The following is a 23,059-nucleotide window of genomic DNA, read 5'->3' on the forward strand; positions in this document are numbered from 1 at the left end:
GTATGTATTATCAAATACACTTACAAAGATACTCACTGACAAACTGGCACACAGATTCTACACACTCTATAAAAAATGCACACAAACCCCAGGACTAGGGCACATAGTCCACAAGGCCTTGGCATGCAGTCACAAATAACAATAGACATCCATTTGCCAATGCCCACATACAATCAGACCCACAACCAAATATCTAACCTTATAAATGCAAGGGCTACCATTAACGACCAAATAACTTTCAAAGGGGTAAGTACTAGTGGTCTATCAGTAGTGAAAATACTTGAGTAGTAAAATTGTAATTACCAATAAAGTAACTAGCAAATCAGACCTCTTAAAGATTCACTACTAGAATCTTGTGTATATTGTAATTTATATTAATTCTACTGCAAAGAAGGACCATAATGTACAAAGGGACAAGGCATGGCTATTGCAGTGTCACTTATGAAAGTTACAGTAGTGCTGGCCTTTTAAAACTCCAGTTAACCCATATAAATACCAAGCAGAAATGTAAAAGCCCTAAATGCCCTCAAACATAGCATACACTCTTATGTCTTTTAATGAAAGACTTGCATATGTGTGTGTGCAAAACATACATAATCTTACATTTAATTCAGTTGAACAAAAAGTTTCTAGCAGCACATAAAGTCTAGGACAAAAAAGGGTTAAAAAACAACAACAAAATTGTTCTGCTCTGTGCTGGAGGAAGGGGGGTTGGAAGCCCCCGCCCAGAACTGCAGCTGCAGCACACATACTTTGTCTTCTACAGAAAAAATACATTGGGCTGTTTCTGATAGGATTCTACAGTTATTTTTATAGAGATTTTCCTAGTGGAATAATTCAAAGGTTCCCCCTTTGGAAACCCAACATCCATTCCCTTAGTCAACTTGCACCATTCAGGCAGATGCCAGCTGACCCACATACTATATTCTTTATACATTTCCTCCTGTGGGCTATTGAGGAAATTTTGGACGTCCATTGCTTAAGGATGACCTCATGTCACCCTTTCTAAGAATTGTTTCTCATAACCCAGTTATGATGGAGGGGACTCTTACCCTTCTCTCTCGACTCTTAGCAATACTGTGGCTGTCAGGGAAAGGCCCACACTATAAAAACCCCACACTATAAATTCCATACTAAAAATCCTTCCTAATTTTCCAACAAACCCAAATAATAAACAGTAGGGAGACAAATCCTAAAAGTACTTGGCCTCTTATATCATCAAAATCAAACCATGCTAGGGGACTTACATCAACAGTTTTATACATCATTAGAGACAAGTCTACTACAGCTCAGGGATGCGCCCTTCAGTATAGGAGCGTGCAAACTCAAACCAGTGTGCCCAAGGTTTTCAGAAACAAAGCCAAGAGGTGATCAAAAAGATCAGAATTCGCCCTTGTTCTCTGGGAATAGCACTATGCCCAATAGCAGCAATGGACTGAAGCTGAACTCAATCAACGATGTCCATAGGCCGAGCATAGGGGGTACCCAGAGACTTTGTACTGACAGACCAAGGTTGACTAGTAAGAAATTCTGCAGCTACCCACACTTTAACCTTCTATTGCTCCTCTGCTGTACAGACAATTTTAGTAACAGTTTACGTTTACTTAACAAACACAGAAAATATAAAACATTTGTCTCTGAGGACAGTAGAATCCTCTTACTTAACACACTACTGCTCCCACTTGCTTTCTCCGCAGAGGGGCGTCTTGGAGCAGTACATTCACACAACGTAAAGGACCTCTTACACTCACACATTCAACAAAAGATGTTAAAACATAAAACATAAAATACAACTGTCTCAGGTTCTTGGGAGTTTGTACTCACGACAGGACAGAGGGTTTAGGAATCAGAGGATAGGAGAGCAATTTGAGAAACAAAGGTTCTCACCTTTTTGGCGCCTGTGGTCTCCTGTCCTCATAGTTCCAGTCCTGGCTCTGTCCTTAATCGCTTTCAAACTCCCGGGTTTCGGCACCAAATTGTTAAAGTAAAATAACGTGAAGACAGCTGGTCCAAATTTTAAAAGGTTATAATTGTACAATTAAACATATTACAACAAAAATGACAACCAGTCACTTTACAGTAATACAGAGTGTGTGTGGCGCACAGCCTTAGATAGCAAAAATGTCTCTCTTTTTATAGGCCATGTGTTATTTCTTCACAATCAGCACCTCGTGGTCTTCTTCTTATCTTTTTCATACAAACTTTGGGTGTTACTGTAGCTGAAAATACTTACTTTGCATATACAGCAGTTTCTATACTAGCTGAATTGACAAAAAGAAATGTAACTGTTTAAAAATATCACTTGTCAATCCCTTATAACATATAAGAAAAATATATATATACAGAATTAAAGACATTTTTCCTTAACAGTTGCTGAACATATATGCCTCTTGTCATTCGCATTCAGTTAGCTCCCAGTAATGCATTTCTGCTTCTTCAACAAAGGATACCAAGAGAATGAAGCAAATTAGATAATAGAAATAAGTTGGAAAGTTGTTTTAAATTGTGTTCTCTGTCTGAATCAGGAAATAAAAGTTTGGGGTTTTATGTTATTAAAAAAAACAATACATGTCAACCCCTGTATCTGCGTGTCTCAGACTACAAATTCAACACCCCTGAGTTAAATGATATGATAATCTTTTATAGGAGCTTGTATTAGACCTGTAGTTATTGAGTGTTACCAAGGCTAAAATTACACCATCTTACAAATTAGAGAATGTGGGTTTTTTTTCTTCTTCATTGAAATGATCCTTTAAATGGTTATTAATATACCCATGCTGAGGTTATTTAAGAAGTTAATATTAACAGTTGTAAATATAGATACAAAAATGTTAAAAGGACATGAAACCCCAATTTTTTCTTTTGTGATTCAGAAAGAATATACAATTTTAAACAACTTTTCCATTTCCTTCTGTTATGTAATTTCCTTTATTTTCTTAGTATCCTTTGTTGAAAAGTATACCTAATGCAGGGTTAGGAGCTGGGAGCTAGCTGCTGATAGGGTTGCCAGGTGTCTGCAACAAAATCACCGGACAGATAAGCGGAGGGGGGGGAAGATTTAAAACAAAAAAGCGTGTTTACACGTTTATATATGCATATATGTATATATATATATATATATATATATATATATATATATATATATATATATATATATATATATATATATATATAATATGTGTGTATATATATATGTATGTACTGTACATATATATATATATATATATATATATGTATATATACATATATACATACTTGTATATATACACGTATATACGTGTATATATATATGAAATATATAAAAGTAATAATATATGTATAATATAATAATATTGTGTACATATATATATATCTATATATATATATATATATATATATATGTACACAATATTATTATATTATACATATAATATTAAATATACTTATAAATGGTATATGTATTTATGTGTGTGTGTGTGTGTATATGTATGTATGTATATATATATATATATATATATATATATATATATATAAATTTATACATACACACACACATAAATACATATACAATTTAAAAGTATATTAAATATTTTATGTATAATATAATAATAATGGGGATATATATATATATATATATATATATATATATATATATATATATATATGATATATATGTACACAATATTATTATATTATACATATATTATTACTTATATATATATATATTTCATATATATACATGTATATGTTTATATATACACGTATGTATATAATGTATATAATACCGGACATATAATACCGGACACCTGGTAACCCTATCTGCCGATTGGTTGCTGAACATATATGCCTCTTGTCATTGGCTTACTGGTGTATTGGAACTGAGCTGCTAAGGCAGACCACAGCAGAACGCTATTTGACTGAGAGGTGACGTTTCCACCTCTTAGCCAATAGCCATGCGGGAGATCAGACGCCAGTTGGCGCCAAGCCCTTTATTTGTTCCAATGGTAAATCCTAGCGTTTCACAAACTATTGGATTTACCATCACTTTAATGTTCCTTTAACAAATCTGCTCTTATGCTTAACTAGCAGCAATGATGGAGTTTACTGTGACTACTTGTTCTATATTTATTTACTATCACTAATTTTGAACCCTTTCATAACATAGGTAATTGTCCAAGTTCTGAACGTAAACAAAACCTTGTATTTCAGCTATATGTCTTTTCAACCATAATTTAGCCCTTTCACATTAAGTGCACCCACACTAATTATATATTGTTTTTTAGAGGACAGATAGGGCTTTCTTTTGGCTTCAAATATTTATTTTTCAACTATAATTTTATATGAAAAAATTCTAAGTGTGAGAAATTAGGAAATTTTAAGTTTGCCAAACAATTTAATTTTGAATATCATCGTCCTGATATATATTACTGCAATAAAACACCCATACTTGTGTTCAGCGATGTCCTATGAGTATAACGATACCCCCCATGTACAGGTTTTCAGAGATTTCTGGAACTTGCAAGGCCCAACATAGGGCCTACCCATTTACATAGAAATCTGGCACATTCATTTTCTGGGCTTAACTTACCTTTCATACATTATAGCAGCCCAGGAATGAAAATTACCCCCATCATGTCATACCATTTACAAAAGTAGACACCCCAGGGTATTCCAAAAGGGCCATGTCACATATTTTTGTGAAGCCCCTTAGGCATAACATCTGGCCAAATGTAGTGCTCATATTTTTTGTATGCGTTTTTTGCAGAAACACTGCCATTTGGCTGTTTCTGTTATCAACCTTTTATGTTTTGCTGCTATAAAACACACATATTTGTTTTTGTCAATGTCCTACGAGTACAAAAGTACCCCCCATGCACAGGTTTTATGGGGTTTGCAGAAGTTACAGGGCCAAATATGGGGTCAGTCTTTATGCGTGGAAATTTGGCACCTTGATTTTCTGGGCCTATGTCCTCTTTGCGACATTATAGCAGCCCAGGAATGAAAATTACCCCATCATGGCATATCATTTTCAAAAGAAGATACCCCTTTTTTTTTGTTGTTACCTTGTTATGTCGGAACATTGTATGCCTCAATAAAAAAAGTATAAAGAAAAAAAAAAGACACCCCAGGGTATTCCAAAAGGGACATGTCACATCTTTTTGTGAAGCCCCTTAGGCATAACATCTGGCCAAATGTAGAGCTCATATTTTTTGTATGCGTTTTTTGCACAAACACTGCACTTTGGCTGTTTCTGTCATCAACCTTTTATGTTTTGCTGCTATAAAACACACATATTTGTGTTTGTCAATGTCCTACAAGTACAACAGTACCCCCCATGTACAGGTTTTATGGGGTTTACAGAAGTTACAGGGCCAAATATGGGGTCTGCCCATTTACATGGAAATTTGGCACATTCATTTTCTGGGCCTATGTCCTTTTTAAGACATTATAGCAGCTCAGGAATGAAAATTACCCCATCATGGCATACCATTTGCAAAGTAGACAATCCAGGGTACTCAAAAATGACTATGTTTAGTCTTTTTTTGTAGCCACTTAGTCACAACATCTGGCCAAATGTAATGTTCACATTTTATTTTTAGTTTATCACAAAAACACTGCCTTTTTGCTGTTTATATCATCCTTCTATGTTTTTCTGCTATAATACACCCATCTTTGTGTTCAGCGATGTCCCATGAGTACAACAATGCCCCCTATGCACAGGTTTTATGGGGTTTCAGGAAGTTACAGCGCCCAGTAAGGACCTCGCTTCCATTAAGTTGTAATTCAGTTTGCGTGCACTCGCAAACCGTTAAATATGCTGTCGAAAGCAATATCGTTTAACGACTGTTTCCAATGGCGCGTTATACCTCAATATCGGCAGCTGGACTCCGGCTGCCGAAAAAATCTTTGCGTCCCATAGAAAGTAATAGAAGCCGTTAATTGATAAATTATACCAGGTTTCCAATTAAAGCACAAACCGTTAATATACTGTCGGAGGCTGTCGATACATTGAGAAATATTACACCCAGCTCAACTAGGTGTAAAAGAGGAAAATTGTGCTTTTTGAGACCTATTTTCTATTGAAATTATAAAACTTGCAAATAATGCAAGTGTTTTAATGTAGAAATAAATTGTTATAAGTAATATTGTTGTCTCATGTATAGAAATACTTGAACTTATATTCTAATAGAAATATCAGTATATATTTAAATATAATAATATATGCAAGAACATATCTACAGAATGCAAACTAGACCTATGCCTAGGACAGCAATACATATTACTTATATTTATGAAGTGGTAAATATAATTATATTAAAAAATAGTATTTGATTATTAAAAATATGGATAAGTGTATCTTTATTTTTCTTGAGAGGTGATCACCGGTAAGGAGCACGGACGTTAAACGTAAATTATATAGCGTAAGGTCGGGTTACCTTAGCAACTAATTGATTTTTAAGAAATCCGACATCTGATGGAAGCGTTAACACAACGTTAACTTACAGCTACACGAAAAGAGCGACTGCACGCTATCCGCAAAATATTTCAATGGAAACCTGGTACTAAAATGGAGCCGTAAATTACTTTTAGCTGTCGGCCGCTTCGGTAGCTTACGGCTCCATTTTTAACGACTCAATGGAAGCAAGGCCATAGGGTCTGCCAATTTGCATGGAAATTTGACACATTGATTTTCTGGACCTATGTTGTCTTTGAGACAGTATGGCAGCCCAGGAATGAAAATTACCCCATCATGACATACCATTTGCAAAAGTAGACAACCCAGGGTATTGAAAAAGGACTATGTTTAGTCTTTTTTTGTAGCTACTTAGTGACAACACCTGGTCAAATTTAGTGGTCATATTTTTTTATTTGCTTTTTTCACTCAAACACTGCCTTTTTTTTATTTGGATCATCATTCTTATAGGTTTTACTGCTATAATACACCCATATTTGTGTTCAGTGATGTCCCATGAGTACCACAATACCCCCATACACAGGTTTTATGGGGTTTCAGGAAGTTACAGGGCCCAATATAGGGTCTGCCCATTTACATGGAAATTTAGCACATTGATTTTCTGGACCTTTGTTGCCTTTGAGACAGTGTGGCAGCCCAGGAATGAAAATTACCCCCCTCATGACATACCCTTTGCAAAGGTGGATAACTCAGGATATTTTAAAAGGAGTATTTTAGTTGTTTTGTATAACGTATCATGGCCTTAGAGTGGATGGGCTTAACATATAAAGGGGCAGGACAAGGTCAGGGGATTTATGAAGTTAGGAATACAGAATAATAAAATAAATTAGGAACACATACAGGTTGCTTTTAAATTAAAAGTTTAACTCTGTGTGATATATTAGAAAGCAATTAGTGATACAGAGGCCAGGTAGAGAGGGGCAATCAGGGCAATGGTAACTAGAATCCTTCCTCACTCTTTTTTTTAAAGCAGACTCTGCATCTTTTATGGGGTGTTTTTTTGCAGGCAGTGGGGGGGATCCTAGTGGGAAAATGCCGGCCGCAGAGTCGCTCAACATTTTCAGAATGAACAGAGGGAGGATTAGGGGTCTGGTTTGTATTGTTATGTATGTATTGGGTACTTGTAAAGCGCGGCTAATCACCCGTAAGGGTCTCAAGGCGCTGCTGGTTAAACAAAATATCAGATGTTACATTTAACACAAATTCCAAAAAAGTATAAGGCTTCCCTGTGTGATTTTTTGTAGAGCACATATGCATTATATACTGTGATCTGCATAATATAAAAAGCTACTTTTTTGTACCAAGTTCTTGTTTTTCTTTGAATTATGGCTGCAGGCACCGGTCAGCTAAATCTACCCCCCCCCCATGTTTTTGTTGTACTCCGCAATGCACTTTGGCTTTAGGATCTGTGCAGATCTTCCCTTCACATACACTGGCACTGTCGCTTCATCGTGCATTGTGGAGAGCATGTACACATCTTTTTTATCAGTGTACCGAAGGGCCAGTAGCTCATTGTGGCGTAAAGCTGACATTGTGCCCCTACTTTTTTCCCCATACGTCAGCTTCTGGGGGAACCTGTGTGATTTTTTCTCGTTGTGCCACAGTTTCAAAATAAAATACAAATTTTAATAGCTCTGTGCTGGTGTAAAAATGATCGAGCCACAAATGGTACCCTTTATTTAGCAGGGGTAGGAGGAGATCCCACACAATTTTCCCACTTGTGCCAACTGAATCTGGGCAACCAGGTGGATCCAAGTGGCTATCTTTACCCTGGTAGATGCGAAATGCCCAGGTATACCCAGTACTGAATTCACAGCATTAATAAAATTTTACCCCATAGCGGGACCTCTTGGATGGTATATATAGCTTGAAAAGCAATCTCCCCTTAAATTTCATGAGGGACTCATCTATGCAAATGTCCTGCACAGGGATGTAAACGTCTTTAAATTTTTGGGACAGGTGGCTTATCAGGGGCCTTAGTTGATATAACTTGTCATGCAGGGGGTCATTTCTGGGAGGGCACTGGGTATTATCATTAAAATGGAGAAACCGCAGCAACTGTTCATATCAGTCCCTCTTCATAACCCCTGGAAAAAGAGGGGTAGCCAGGATAGGGTTCTGGCTCCAGTATGAACATATGCTGGGTTTCTTCACAATCCCCATTACTAATGTCAGGGCCCAAAACTTTTTAATCTCCGGTATGTCAGTGGGGTGCCAGGTATTTTTTCTGACATACAGCGATTGTGGATTTTTTGACAGATAATGGCTGGCATATAAATTTGTTTGAGCAACTATATGCTCAAACATGGTATCCGTCAGAATCAGTGAGAGTTAGTTTATTGGCTCACATACTGGAATATCAGTTTTGATGCCAGGAGTTTCTGTGAATTCTGGCATTTCTGGGGCAGTTAAATTTGGGGGTAGTCAATTCTGGTCATTTGTGCAACGCCTCCTTTTAGGTTGCGGGCAGGGAGCACCAACATTAGATGAATCACTCAGGGGCTCTATATCTGATGCCGTAAAGGGTTGCGCTGTCAGACAGAGCAGAGAGGGTTTCACTCCCTGAATCTTCGGCAAGAATGGCATAAGCCTCTTCTGCTGAATAGCGTGCCATAAGGGATTTTTTTCTCTACAAATTACCACTTCACCACCACCAATTTCCACTTCACCTCCCCCAAAATCCCACTGAGCCACTACAATTACCACCTCCCAATTCCCACCCACCTATTCCCACCCACCCTATTCCCTCAGATTTTTTTTTAATGATTTTTTAAAATATATATATATATTTTTATATAAAACAAAAAAAAAAATAGAACAGCAGGGAAGGGCTTAACAGTAACTAAAGACCCCCACAAATAAACTTTTGGGCACTTATCAAAGTCCTAACAGGCTGATCATAGTGATATTAGGCTGATCAAAGCTCAGTGATCAGCAGCAAAAAATATATATTTGTAACCCCAACGCTTTTGATCAGCACTGATCAAAGCCCTAACATGCTAACCAAAGTTATATTAGGTTGATCACAGTAGCAGCTCTGTGATCAGCAGCAAAAATATATATATATTTTTTGTATTTATATTTTTTCTCCCTTTTTATCTTTCTACTACACACACCAAAGCTAAACTGTCTTCCTCTCTCCCTCAGATCGCAGTGAGGGAAGAGAGGAAACGTATACACTTGTAACAGCCAATGATTCCACTCATTGGCTGTTATAGTGTTACAGGGGACAATCGATACACCACCTCCATGCTGATTGGATCCTGGGGGAGTGCTGAAGGTGCTAGGCCCGTCCCCCAACCGGATCCACAACAAAAAAAATAACGGAGGGGGCACAGGAGGTACAATCCGTTATGATGTTCTATTCTGACATAACGGCACTAAAGCCCAGTGTAATTATGAAGGAATAGAACGGCATAACAGCGTTAAAAGGTTAAAGCACCAATATATCCAGCAACACTGTCACATTAGGTGCACAATTACAAGGTAATATTATTAAAACAATGGTATTTGTTATCTCTTGCTGCTACAGAGATAGGCTGGAATCATTATTTATGGTGAACACCACATGACATTAGGAGCGACTGATCACTAACGCGTTTGGGTCAGATGGCGTTCTACAGTCAAGTTCTATTCCTCCTGCTAGTACTGACACCTCGTGCACTGCCAGAGCACACAGAATATATTGAGGAGGACGGTGACTGGTATGTATGGGAAAGAAAGCTGTGTAGCTCAGGCATGAATTACTTGCCCAAAGCTTAGAAACCCAGCTCAAAATTTACAAGCCAGATGAGTGGATTTTCATAGTGTGTGGATAGATAGATAGATAGATTGATATATAGATAGATAGATAGATAGATAGATAGATAGATATAAAAACGTGAATCATAAAATTCTGCACAATTCCGTGCCAGTTCATAGAATACTCCAGCCCCCAGAGGAACCAGCAAGATCAGAAGAGCCTATCAGAGAAGCAGTTACAAGCATATTATTGTATATCATTCTCTGGCTTTCATCATCTTCTTAGCACCTAGCATTATTTATGTCAGCGTGTCTCCTAGGAATTGTTGCATGCATTTTTAAACAACATTCCAAATTTGCTTTGTTCTCTTGGTATCTTTTATTAAAGAGTAAAACTTGGTAGGCTCATAAGAGCTCAGGAGTGTGCACGTCTTTAGTACTCTGATAAAACACTGCTGCCATAGATTACAAAAGACACATGCATAGTTCTGAGCTCTTATGAGCCTACCTAGTTTTAAAAGATACAAAGAGAACAAAGCAAATTTGATTACACAAGTAAATTGGAAAGTTGTTTAAAATTGCATGCTCTATCAGAATCATGAAAGTTTGATTTTGACTTTACTGTCCCTTTAAAGTGATGGTAAATCTGAGCGTTTAAAAAACGCTAGGGTTTACCATCAGTAAAAATAATGTGGAGTTAAATTGATCATTTAGTAAAAAAGGCCACCCACTCCGCAGCGCTCTTCACCTCTAAACCAATAGCCATGCTAGAATACCGAGCACTGTCAGATGACAAACACGGCTATTGGTTTAGAGGTCACCTCACTGAAGAAGAGTGCTATGCAGGCAGCGTGAGTTTAGCATACTTTTTTTACTAAATGATCAATGAAACTCCACATTATTTTAAGTGATGGTAAATCCTAGCATTTTTTAAATGCTCAGATTTGCCATCACTTTAAGATAACATTTATTTTGTATCCTGTGTTGAAAAGCATACTTAGGTAGGATCAGGATCAGCAATGAACTAATGGGAACTAGCTGGTGGCTACACACATACTCCACTTGTCACTGGCTTACTAGATGTGTTCAGCTAGGTCCTACTAGCGCATTGCTGCTCAGGAACTGTCTTTTAACTATGCGTTTAACCCCTTTACACTTTGGAGCATTTTATTTTTGCACTTTTATATCCCTTTAAGCAGGGCCGGCCTTTGGGAAAGGCGGAGAAGGCTACCGCCTCGGTTAGGGGGGCCCCCGCCGCACCGCGTAAAAATTATAATTTTTTTTTTTAATGACATTTTTTTTAACAAATGTATTTTTAATTTTTTTTTTTGCCGCCATTTTTTAATTTTTGACGGCGGCGCAAATTTTAGCCCGGGAGTGAGAGGGGAGGAGGGGCAGAGCACCGGAGGCTGTCATAGTCAGATCGATCAGTGCAGGTTGAGGCAGCAGACAGTCGCAGTCAGCAGAGTGGGGAGTCACAGGCATCGGCGCAGCGCAGGAGTCAGCCGACGACGAGAGTGGTGAGTCACTCACTGTGTCAACAGTGGCTGGGAGTGTGTCAGTGTGACCAGGACGGAGAAGGATAGTTATTGGTGTTGAAGTAGTTAACTGACTACATCTGACCTCCTGAGTGTGACTAGTGCCACATTTTAATTATTTAAAGGCACTCTGGCAGGTGGGCTGGGACCTGGGCATAATTTTATTGTATGGGGCTGGGGTATAATTTTATTGCAGGTGGACTGGGCTTCATTTTATTGCAGGGGGCTTCATTTTATTGCTGGGGGCAATTGAAGGCGGCTGGGGCATAATTTTATTGCAGGGGGGATTCATTTTATTGTTGGGGGGCTGGGGAAATCATTTTATTGCTGGGGCATCATATTTTTGTTGGGGGCATAATTTTATTGTAGGGGAGATGGGACATAATTTTATTGCTGGGGCATCATTTTTGTGCTGGGGGCATCATTTTTTTGCAGGGGGGCCTGGGGGCACATTTTTATTGCAGGGGGGCTTCATTTTATTGCAGTGGGGCTGGGGGCACTATTTTATTGCAATGGGGCTGGGGCATCATTTTATTGCAGGGGTGCTGGGGGCTTCATTTTATTGCTGGGTGCATCTTTTATTGCAGGGGTGCTGGGGGCATCATATTTTTGTTGGGGGCATCATTTTATTGCAGGGGGCAGGGCTGGGGGCATCATTTATTGTAGTGTGGATGGGGCATCATTTTATTGCAGGGGGCAGGGCTGGGGGCATCATTTATTACAGTGGGGATGGGGCATCATTTTATTGCAGTGGGGATGGGACATCATTTTATTGCAGGGGGACTGGGCATTATTTTATTGCTGGGGGCATCATTGCAGTGGGGCTGGGGGAATCATTTATTGCAGGGGGCTGGGGGCATCATTTTATTGCAGGGGCATCATTTTATTACAAGGGGCTTCATTTTATTGCTGGGGACATCATTTATTGCAGTGAGGCTGGGGGCATAATTTTATTGCAGTGGGACTGGGGCATCATTTTATTGCAGGGGGGCTGGGGGCTTCATTTTATTGCTGGGTGCATCATTTATTGTAGGGGTGCTGGGAGCATCATATTTTTGTTGGGGGCATGATTTTATTGCAGGGGCTGGGGGCATCATTTTATTGCAGGGGCTGGAGGCATCATTTTATTGCAGGGGAGCTGGGGCATCATTTTATTGCTGGGGCATCATTTTTTTGCAGGGGGCTGGGGGCATCATTTTATTGCAGGGGCATCATTTTATTGTAGTGGGGATGGGGCATCATTTTATTGCTGGGGGCATCATTGCAGTGGGGCTGGGGTAATGATTTACTGCTGGGGGCATCATTTTATTGCAGGGACATAATCTTATTGCAGGGGGGCTGGGCATCATTTTATTGCAGGGGGGCTTCATTGTATTGCTGGGGGCATCATTTTATTGCAGTGGGGCTGGGGGCATCATTTTATTGCAGTGGGGCTGGGGCATCATTTTTTGCAGGGGGGCTGGGGGCATCATTTTATTGCAGGGGGGCATCATTTTATTGCAGGGGCCCAGGGGACTGGGCATTATTGTATTGCAGTGGGGCTTCATTTTATTGCTGGGAGCATCATTTTATTGCAGTGGGGACTGGGCATCATTTTATTGCTGGGGGCATCATTGCAGTGGGGCGGGGGAATCATTTATTGCAGGGGGGCTGGGGCATCATTTTATTGCAGGGGGCTGGGGGCTTCATTTTATTGCAGGGGGGCTGGGGGCTTCATTTTATTGCTGGGGGAATCATTTTATTGCTGGGGGCACCATTTATTTTATTTATTTGCTGTGTGTGGGGGGGGCTGTGTGTGTGTGTGGGCTGTGTGTGTGGGCTGTGTGTGTGGGGGTTTTGTGTGTGTGTGTGTGTGTGTGTGTGTGTTGGCTGTGTGTGTGGGTGGGTGGGCTGTGTACACCTGTGTTCCTGTGTATGTGTCTGAGTGTGTGGATGTATGTGTATATAAATATCTATCTGTGTATTATATCTGTGTGGTACAGTGCATTGTCCCATTTCTTTTAAAGATTTTTTGTTCTGGGTAGAGGCCCTGGGCTATCAATCTGCCTAGGGACCTGCACTTGCTAGGGCCGGCCCTGGCATCTCTAATTGTCTTGTTATCATAAGAAAACACATAAAAATAAGGCCCAGTTCATCTCAACTATTCCTAATTGTCAGCATAATTATTCATTATATACATAAACAGTTGTTCCAATAGTAAAAATGGTATATTGCAATATGTACAATGTTATAGTGTTCCACATTAGTGAATTTATGGGGGGTTTTTAATATATAAAATGTTGTGCATTACCTTAAAAAAAAAAATTTTCATTATAAAAGCTGTGGGGCGGGGATGGGGGCGGAGATCTTGTGGAGATTGGGCGGGGTTGGGGCAGAGATTGGGGGGTTGGGGGCGGATATTGGGCGGGGTTGGGGGCGGAGAGAAAGGGGGCCCCATTTTGTCATCCTGCCTTGGGCCCCGCAATGGCTAGGGCCGGCCCTGCCTTTAAGTTCAAAATGTAATTGTCCATAATTATGCATATTAAAAACAAACAAAGTTTGCAGTATTTTTTTTCAAGAATTACTTTGTCCCTTTTCTTGTAATTTTACTCTGGGAATTGTTTGTTTTTAACCACACCCCTGCAGAGACTGAAGTTCATGCTTTCATGCCCTGTAACATGCACCAAAAACAATGGATAAACAGACAAACATACGTTCAAAGGGTGTGTCACTTGACTGCAAACAATGCATAATCTGATAAAATTAAAGTTTTTAATAAAATAATTATTTTCTGTGCAGAATTTAATGTTTAATTGCTCATATATATATTATACATATATATAAAATCACTTCATTCCTTTTAGTTGAAAATGATAAAAATACATTTGATTGCAGTGCTGAAACTGCTGTTTATAATTACTTGTTTTGTGACCAGGCTGTTGAATCACTACTCATCGATAGAGGAAGAGGAACTATGTACAGTGGAGAGGAGAGATGCATCCATCACATGCACAGAATTTATCCAGCAGTAAGTTATCCCTGTGTGAGTATTGTCCTGCATGTCACCCAGTTAATTAAAGAGACAGTGTAGTGTAAATCTGGTTTCCCCTTAAAGGGAGATTAAACACTAAACAAATACTAGATAAAATGACGCATTCAAAGAAAAGATTAGTCTGAGAATAACATGTAAATGTGTTTTTAAAGTTTCATTAGCTGTTTAAATATTAAAAAAAGAAGTGTAAAGTTTTTGTGTCTATAAAACAATGGGAGCTGCCATGTTGTAACTTAGGTTACCTTCTCTGCTGTGGCCAATTAGAGAAAGTTATAAATATGTCAATAGAGTGGGCAGCCAATGGCTGTGTAGAATATAACAGGGTTCTGCACTTCCATTTATAATAGGAATTTAAAAGCTCCTAATTATAGAATGGGATTACAGGAAAGGGGGATAAAATAAATAATTAAAGTATATAGCAGAGTATATATATATATATATATATATATATATATATATATATATATATATATATATATGTGTGTGTGATTTATCATTCTATATTACCATCTCAAAGTGTTTAATGTGTTTCCAATGACTTGTTATACCAGCTGCAGGGTTTAAAATGCATGGGGAATTGCTCGTTTAGGTTTATATTTGTAAATTAAATAGCTGTTTCTGTTCATTGAAACCACAACTTAATGACATGAACTGTAAGCAGAGAGGACCTAGTTAGCATATCTGTCTAATTATTTACACAAAATGTTCCATATCTTATTTCTCACTGTTTACTTAAACACCAATTCATAAAACAATGGGAAATTAACATTTTAGTATCTGTCTGTCACACACCCCACATGATTTCATCTAAGTCTTCTAGTTTTCTATAACCAGTGCTTAAAGGGACAGTCAAGTCCAAAATCAACTTTAATGATTCAGAGGAGAGAATGCAATTTTAAACAACTTTCCAATTTACTTTTATCACCAATTTTGCTTTGTTCTCTTGGTATTCTTAGTTGAAAACTAAACATAAGTAGGCTCATATGCTAATTTCTTAAACCTCGAAGGCCGCCTCTAATCTGAATGCATTTTGACCGTTTTTCACCACTAGAGGCCATTAGTTCATATGTGTCATATAGGTAACATTGAGCTCATGCAAGTGAAGTTACCTAGGAGTCAGGACTGATTGGCTAAAATGCAAGTCTGACAAAAAAACTCAAATAAGGGGGCAATCTGCAGAGGCTAAGATACAAGGTAATCACAGAGGTGAAAAGTGTATTAATATAACAGTGTTAGTTATACAAAACTCCGGAATGTGTAATAAAGGGATTATCTATCTGTTTCAACAACAAAAATTCTGGTGTTGACTGTCCCTTTAAGTAACTGGCATTTTCAGTATAGATGGGGATACATTAGACAAAATCAGCTATTTCAAATTACAAAATAAAGATAAATTAGCTGTTCGTAAACAATGAATACATTCCATCAGATAAATTAGATAATTGTGAACACATTAAAAAAGAGAGAGAAGAAATTACAGTACACTGTCCCTTTAACTATTGACAAAGCTTTGCACGTCTATATGAATGAGATATTGATCCAAAACATTATGCCTTTGCTGAAGAGTATATTCTGAGAAAGGATAAAAATAAACTTTGCAAATGCTGCAAATCTAATAGCTGGTTTAGGCAGTTTACAGCACTTTCAAAAAATATGTTACAGATATTGCTTTTGGCCTCTATAGTGAGCGTAGGACAAGCACAATTTTTACACAAGAAGAAGTTTATTGTTCCTTTAAAGTTGATGATTTAGATATGCTAAGGGATAGATTTATCAATTTGTGAATGGACAGAGTTCACATTTTATTGACACATTGTAGGGTGCATTAGTTCCCCATATTTTATGCCGGCCCCCTACCCTTGCACAACCAATTGCGTGAGAGCATGGCTTGTCAATCACCCTGGTAAAATTAGTCTGGGGTGATTTTTATCTGCCAACTCTAAGTTGTTGGGGAGGGTTTATGAAGCTGCTGTTTAAACCTCTGCTTCATAAATATAAGTTGCAGGCTCAAATGAGCGAGCCTGGAACCAACCAGGGATTTCGGCAAATGATAATCCTATCCCTTAGCATACTTCAGCAAGTGCTCACTGTAGTGCATAAGATTTGTGCAGAAAATGACTTATTTAATACCATTTAACACCGTCATTTTCTTAGCACAATTTACAAAGAGTTTTCAGATCATGAGCAATTCAGGGATACACCCCAGGAGCGGGAATTTCAGAGAACAACTTACCCAAAAGACTGGACAATTTCTAGCATTTTTGCTATCACACCATTTAGACAGAAATAGAGCCTTGGTTTTTTTTTATTTACCTATTAAACCTATATTTTTTTTTTAGTAGACAACCCAAGGTATTGATCTAGGCCCATTTTGGTGTATTTCATACCACAGTTTCACTGCCAAATGCAATCAAATAAAAAAAAAATGTAACTTTTTCACAAACTTTGGGCTTCTCACTGAAATTATTTACATACCGTTTTTTGCAATCATGACACAAATGACTATAAAGCTTCTCTTTGTTCAGAAATAGCAGACATACATGGCTTTGTCATTGCTTTTTGGTGTTTAGACGACCACTAATTGCAGCTTTTAACCACACTTCGGAAATTCCCAGCAGTAAAGGGGTTAATCAGGTAGCTTGTAAGGTTAATTTTAGCTGTAGTGTAGAAATTACCCTCCCACCTGACAACTCCTACCCCTCTGATCCCTACCTGATCTCTCTCAAACAGCACCCTTTCCTCCCCCACCTCCCACTGGTCACCACCATCTTAAAGTGAATGTCAAGTTAACATAATAAGGTAAAGGCAAACGCTAGAAGTTACAAAATGAATGAGAGTTTCATTCACTAAATCTTTACTAAATACTTATCTTCAGCAATATTTCAATAGAAACGCTCTACGGATAAGAACTGAAGTTCCGGTCTCCATATTCAACAATTGATTGACAGATGCATCTGCAATCAACTAATCAGTATGAACAACAGAAGGTAATAGAGTGGCACTAGTTAAGCCGAGGAGTATGTTATAGTATAATTATATAGAATAATTTCACCATTTAAAATTGTAAGAAAAATAGTAAATATCAAATTATGGATCTATGATCATAATCAAAAACCACTGAGAATATATAGATATAAAAAATATATATATTTAATGATACAAGCACAAATATATGTATATCATGATCTAAAAACCAGGTAATATATATGTTGCACAAATGAGTTGTGGCCATGAACAATCGGGTTAAAATATAAACCGAGAATGTTATATTTTTTTTTTACCTAACCCTTTCTTATATTGTCCTCCTTCTATATACATATAATATATATCAAATCAAATAAAATAGTCCCTATCTAAAATATATATATAAAATATCCCTTTGTACTGAACTATAATGTCCTGTGTTGAAGCAAAACCTCATATAAATAGAAAGTGTATCTTAGTTAGAACATATCATAGAAAGACAATTAAGAGGTGCTTAATATAGATAAATATATATGTAAGAAAATAATATTTCAGTTATTCATGCCCATTCCTAACAAAATATCCTTATAGAGTCTTGAATTTCTTTGTGTATTCACAGAACTTTAAGTTTTTAAAGGGAAAGCTCTTCTGATTTAAAATGGCTGTGAATCTCCTCCCCATCATTTCTTCTCCAATCTTAGGATTCGATCACAGCCAATCAAATCCGTCTCCACGGTAAAATTGATGTGAACGCGGCCGCAGATTGCGCATGCGTTCGAAGATTGCGCACGCGCTTTTTCTCCCTAGTCAATTTCTTTACCCGGAATCTTTTTTCTGAGCTATTAACATTTTATGCGATAGTACCTGCGCAAACAGATTGCGCATAATGGCACCGATCTAGGCAAGTACCGAAAATAAGAGTACACTCTCAAAATGTTTATAAATTAATAATATTCTTTGAAAAACATTTCTATTCAATTCCTATTTATTGTATTTTAATATTTAATTTTGAAATGGTGCATTGCTGAAAACATGTATTTTTTTTATATCTTCATTTATTTATAATATTGTTTTCAAATTTTTTTTATTTTATTTTTTAACAACTAAAATTATTTAAAACTAGAATAGCATTATATTTTCTTGAAATTACTTGTACCATAGTGTGGTTAATAAATTATACTGAACTCTAATCACGATTTTAATTTAAAGATGCATTAATTAATTGTCATATGAACTGAGGCATATTTCACACAATGCTTACATGTAAAGAAGCAAAATATAAATTAACATGAAATTAGCATTACATTTTTTGATGTTCACATGAACTTAAACTTTATTTTTGGTCTTTAATATAATTGACATTTGTATGGAAAAAGGCCAGCATGTTATGTTCACACATTACTCTTCAGTTATAAGGAGTAATATAAATAAGCATATTATTATATAAGATGCATACACCCCCCCAACATTACAACCCACCACCCACATACCCCTAATCTAACCCAAACCCCCCTTAAAAAACCGAACACTAAGCCCCTGAAGATCTCCCTACCTTATCTTCACCACGCCGGGTATCACCGATCCGTCCAGAAGACGGTCCGAAGTCTTTATCCTATCCGGCAAGAAGAGGTCCAAAAGAGGCTCCGAAGTCTTCATCCTATCCGGCAAGAAGAGCCGGTAGACATCTTCATCCAGGCGGCGTCTTCTATCTTCATCCATCCAGCGCGGAGCGGGACCATCTTGAAGCAGCCGACGCGGATCCATCCTCTTCTTCCTGGGACTCCCGACGAATGAAGGTTCCTTTAAGGGACGTCATCCAAGATGGCGTCCCTCGAATTCCGATTGGCTGATAGGATTCTATCAGCCAATCGGAATTAAGGTAGGAAAAATCTGATTGGCTGATTGAATCAGTCAATCAGATTCAAGTTCAATCCGATTGGCTGATCCAATCAGCCAATCAGATTGAGCTCGCATTCTATTGGCTGTTCCGATCTATTGGCTGTCTTCTGGACCTCTTCTTGCCGGATAGGATGAAGATTTCGGACCCTCTTCTGGACGGATCGGTGATACCCAGCGTGGTGAAGATAAGGTAGGGAGATCTTCAGGGGCTTAGTGTTAGGTTTTTTAAGGGGGGTTTGGGTTAAATTAGGGGTATGTGGGTGGTGGGTTGTAATGTTGGGAGGGGGGCATTGTATGTTTTTTTTTTCAGGCAAAAGAGCTTATTTCTTTGGGGCATGCCCCGCAAAGGGCCCTTTTAAGGGCTGGTAAGGTAAAAGAGCTGTTAACTTTTTATTTTAGAATAGGGTAGGGCATTTTTTTTATTTTGGGGGGCTTTGTTATTTTTTTAGGGGGCTTAGAGTAGGTGTAATTAGTTTAAAATTCTTGTAATCTTTTTTTATTTTTTGTAATTTAGTGTTTGTTTGTTTTTGTAATTTAGTTTAGTTGATTTAATTGTAGGTAGTTTATTTAATTAATTTATTGATAGTGTAGTGTTAGGTTTAATTGTAACTTAGGTTAGGATTTATTTTACAGGTAATTTTGTAATTATTTTAACTAGTTAGCTATTAAATAGTTATTAACTATTTAATAGCTATTGTACCTGGTTAAAATAAATACAAAGTTGCCTGTAAAATAAACATAAATCCTAAAATAGCTACACTATAATTATTAGTTATATTGTAGCTATATTAGGGTTTATTTTACAGGTAAGTATTTAGCTTTAAATAGGAATAATTTATTTAATAAGATTTATTTTATTTCGTTAGATTTAAATTATATTTAACTTAGGGGGGTGTTAGGGTTAGGGTTAGACTTAGCTTTAGGGGTTAATACATTTATTAGAGTAGCGGTGAGGTCCGGTCGGCAGATTAGGGGTTAATAAGTGTAGGTAGGTAGCGGCGACGTTGGGGGGGGGAGATTAGGGGTTAATAAATATAATATAGGGGTCGGCGGTGTTAGGGGCAGCAGATTAGGGGTACGTAGGTATAATGTATGTTGCGGCGGTGTACGGAGCGGCAGATTAGGGGTTAATAATAAAATGCAGGGGTCAGCGATAGCGGGGGCGGCAGATTAGGGGTTAATAAGTGTAAGGTTAGGGGTGTTTAGACTCAGGGTACATGTTAGGGTGTTAGGTGCAGACTTAGGAAGTGTTTCCCCATAGGAAACAATGGGGCTGCGTTAGGAGCTGAACGCTGCTTTTTTGCAGGTGTTACGTTTTTTCCAGCTCAAACTGCCCCATTGTTTCCTATGGGGGAATCGTGCACGAGCACGTTTTTTAAGCTGGCCGCGTCCGTAAGCAACGCTGGTATTGAGAGTTGAAGTGGCGGTAAATATGCCTGTACGCTCCCTTTTTGGAGCCTAACGCAGCCCTTCAGAGAACTCTCAATACCAGCGTTGTTTAAAAGGTGCGGGGGGGAAAAAACACATGTAGCTAACGCACCCCTTTGGCCGCAAAATTCTAAATCTAGCCATAAGATTTTCCCCAGATTACCAGGATATGTCACATCGACTGTTTGGTTAGAGTTTTGTTGCCAGAGAGTTACTGGGACTGTCCTTTTTTTTGGTCAGAATTTATTCTGCTGCTACAATGGGTCATGAATTTAGGAGAGCCGGTGTGGGATAGAACAGTTTATACTATTTATAAGGGTCTGCACCTTTTTATTTTAACATCAGCCTACTTAGACCATATGTTTCTTCTGCTCAATAGTTGGAACTTTTCTGAGGACTCTGAAGTTAAGTTCCTAGATATAGATAGGACCTATTGTCGTAGTTTAGTTACTGTCAACAGTTAGGTTTTCTTTAGCTAATAACCTTTTTTATTTAACTGTAAGCAAACCTTCATTTAATTGTCATATAGCTGATGTGTGTATGACAACTTTATTATATACCTATATACTGAAGTTCTGCTTTAGATATATGGTAATTGTATGTACATATTGCTATATTCATGTTTCAGAATGGGTGTTAACTTGTTAGTCTATGGGTTATTTATTTTTCCCCATTTCAGTAAAAGGATGTTATTTAGAATGTACAAATAATACCTGAGATATATTATTATTCTCACCACATGTGTATAATTGTAACATCCCTAATTCTATCATTATGCAGGTTAAGGCTGTAGGTTGTATTTCAGCCACTAGTCTACTCTGGAAACGTGACATTATTCTGTATTCATGACTAACTTATATGGTATTATTTTTCTTCTCTACGGTTATTTAGTTATCCTATATATAATATAGTTGTTGTTTAATGCACATCTATAGTGCTGACAATAAAATATTACAATAATTTAGTTTACTGTGTGACTATACAGGTTTTCTCCACTAGATGGCAGTACAGTACAAGTGCCTTAAAGACTGATGGGAGAAAATAATATTTTTGTTACATATTATTTTATGATAGTAGATATTTGTGTTAGATCACAGAATTCTATTAGTTTTATTTAGACAAGTGAGTGCTCCAGATTTACTAGACATCCTGCTATAGGATACTTAAAGGGACAGTCTAGTCCAGATTTACTAGACATCCTGCTATAGGATACTTAAAGGGACAGTCTATTCCAGATTTACTAGACATCCTGCTGTAGGATACTTAAAGGGACAGTCTATTCCAGAGTGTTTATTGTTTAAAAAGATAGATGATCCCTTTATTACCCTTTCCCCAGTTTTGCATAACCAACATGGTTATACTAATATACTTTTTACCTCAGCGATTACCTTGTATCTAAACCTCTGCAGACTGCCCCTTTAACTCAGTTATTTTGATAGACTTGAATTTTAGCCTAACAGTGCTGACTCAAATAATTCCATGACAGTGAGCACAATGTTATCTATATGGCACACGTGAACTAGCACTGTCTAGCTGTCAAAACTGTCAAAACACACTGAGGCGGCCTTCAAGGGCTTAGAAATTAGCATGTTAGCCTACCTAGATTTAGCCTTCAACAAAGAATACCAAGAGAACAAAGCACATTTTATGATAAAAGTAAATTGGAAAGTTGTTTAAAGTTACAACATACCCTATCTGAATCATGCAACTTTAACTTTGACTTGACTGTCCCTTTAAGAATGTTTTTTAGGACCCAAGAGGGATCCTTGAGAGTTAAAGACTTTTATTCCTCCATCATATAGAAGTTTATTACTGAAATCCGGTACAAAAGTAGCCCCTGTCTTGTGCAAACTATATCATATTGCAGTAGTCTATCTATAGTACGTGATTGGCAAGTTACTACCACTATTTTAGAGTCATTCGTATACTTTTATAGGTTGTTTTATTGTACAATAATGATTTATGTATTTGCCTGTGCACAATGTTATACGTTCTGTAACTTGA

General features: G+C 37.6%; 1 long non-coding RNA gene across 1 annotated transcript in view; it reads left to right on the forward strand.

Moving 5' to 3' along the window:
• Positions 1-22,958: 22,958 nt before the first annotated feature.
• LOC128642525 (uncharacterized) overlaps positions 22,959-23,059 on the forward strand; it is a 184,431-nt gene continuing 184,330 nt past the window's right edge. The window contains exon 1 of the long non-coding RNA XR_008399670.1: positions 22,959-22,970. This is a non-coding gene — a long non-coding RNA (uncharacterized LOC128642525). The remainder of the gene's footprint in view (positions 22,971-23,059) is intronic.

This window comes from Bombina bombina, chromosome 11 (assembly GCF_027579735.1).
Source record: "Bombina bombina isolate aBomBom1 chromosome 11, aBomBom1.pri, whole genome shotgun sequence".
Lineage (NCBI taxonomy): Eukaryota > Metazoa > Chordata > Amphibia > Anura > Bombinatoridae > Bombina > Bombina bombina.